We start from the raw sequence: 1,996 nt of genomic DNA, 5'->3' as shown, positions 1-1,996 counted from the left end.
ACCAGATCCAGCGCCGACCGGACGAACGACATAGGAAGGTCGGGTCCCTCGACTATGATCTGCAGGTGATCCACTATCGCCGTGCCGTCGTCCTCCGTGCGATATCTGACGTCACCGACTATCAAGTCCTCTTCCCTGAAAAGAAGGTGGACGACGTTGGTGTCCGCCCGTTTCACGGCGAGTAGATCGTTGCAGCGAATGGTCGTTCTCTCGTCGTCAGCTCCCCGCGAAGTTTGCAACCAGGATAAGTTCCTCTGTTCCGGTATCGGCGACAGGTTTTTGCAGAGGCAGTCGACGAATCTTTCTCCGAGGACGTCTCGGAAGCGATCGAGCAATGGCACCGAGTCCGAAGGTTTTGAGACGAGCGCGTCCAGCAGGATCGGGTCCTCGTTGACGTACGTGTACCAGAATGCACTCTCGAACGAATTCATGCCCCCTCTCAGTGCCACCAGGTTTTTGCACACGTCGACGAGTTCGCGAACGACGCCCGACTTGGTCGCAGAGTCTTTATCGTGCTAGTCGGAATAGTCTACCTGCCGGAAAGAGGGAATTCCGCGACGGCATAGCATCGCCGCCACCGTGATCGCCGCCGAGTACAGGTCCGACCTCCACGACAGGGTCTTCACGTGCCTGTTGGTCATGACGTGGCTGACATCCCTGAAGGCGACGGATGCGAACTTCATGACGCTCCTGATCTCCGACTGTCGTAGGTTCGTGTCCATCGTGTAAATTTCGGTGTCCGCCGGGACGTACATCGAAGCCGGCGTTCCCGGGCGCACGCGTCCAACCGCTCCGAATTTTTCGACGTCTCTGCTTTCCAGCCGCATTCCGAAATCCTCCGGTTTCCTGTCGCACAACTCGGCCGAACCGAAATCGACGAGCCTGAATCGGCCGTCCGACCGGTTGTAGGTGACGTTCTTGGTGGTGATGTCGTTGTGCACCACTCCAGTTTTCCTTAAGAATTGCACGGCCTCCAAAAGGTGCAGGTTCAGCATCCTGATGCAGGGCACGAGTCGAAATTTAAATCTGAACACGTGCAGATCGCACCCTTCTTTAGTCATTCGTATCGAACGAGCCACTCCGTAGACGAAGGTTGCTTGCAGCAGGAGCGGAGCGTGCGAACGCATCCGGTCGTTCCGGTTGACGTAGGCGAGAACGAGAACTTCCTTGTTGCCAACGAGCCGCTCCCGTTCGACGGTCTTGTTGGTTTCCGTCTTCTTCTCCACCACGCGCACGTCTGATTCCACGGACTTGACCACTCCGAACGTACCCCTGTCGTCCACCGAGAACGCTCCTCGCTTCGATATGTCATTCGGGGTGTCGCGGTAAATCACCGTCCGCGGCTGCAGGACGTCCATCGCAAGCAATCGGATGAACTGAGGACGAGAAGGAGAACGAAGTTGCTAATACTGATGCAGGATGCGATCTTCTTCTTCTTCTTCGTCGGTCGAAGACTCGAATACGTCCGTTCGATGTGCCGTTCTACCTCGTTTTGCGAACGACACGTCCTGATCGCGAGAATCTAAGTAACTGTCCGAACGTTTCGTTGCAACGGCGTCCTTCTCGCCTCTCGGCATGATGAGGGGAACGCGCTCTTCGACGTCCATCGTCAATCGCTTCCTGTCGTCGGACGCCACAGCTCTGCCCCCGAACGCCGTAACCAGTCGTTGCCGCTCGTCTTTGTTGAATACCGGAAGTTCGATTTTGTTCGACCTGTACTTGCACAATCTAAACGCGGACGTTACGAAGGACGACAACGTCTTCGGATCGTCCACCATCGAGTGCACGTGTTCGACGACGATCACGTTCTTGTGTTCGCTCTCGTTTCCGAACTTGACGTCTCCGATAACAAGGTCGTCCCGGTAGAGCAGGTACACCGACTTTTTGCCGGCCCGTTTGAGAGACAGGTGCTTCGCGTCGACGTCCGATGCAGGCGACGACGGAGGATGCGGCGTGCAGCTCGGAGAGTCGACGGTACTCCGGAACCGGACTCAGG

Source organism: Anneissia japonica, unplaced genomic scaffold, assembly GCF_011630105.1.
Source record: "Anneissia japonica isolate Jap-2015-1 unplaced genomic scaffold, ASM1163010v1 scaffold9062_len35406_cov135, whole genome shotgun sequence".
Lineage (NCBI taxonomy): Eukaryota > Metazoa > Echinodermata > Crinoidea > Comatulida > Comatulidae > Anneissia > Anneissia japonica.
Note: the sequence above shows the minus strand (reverse complement) of the source record.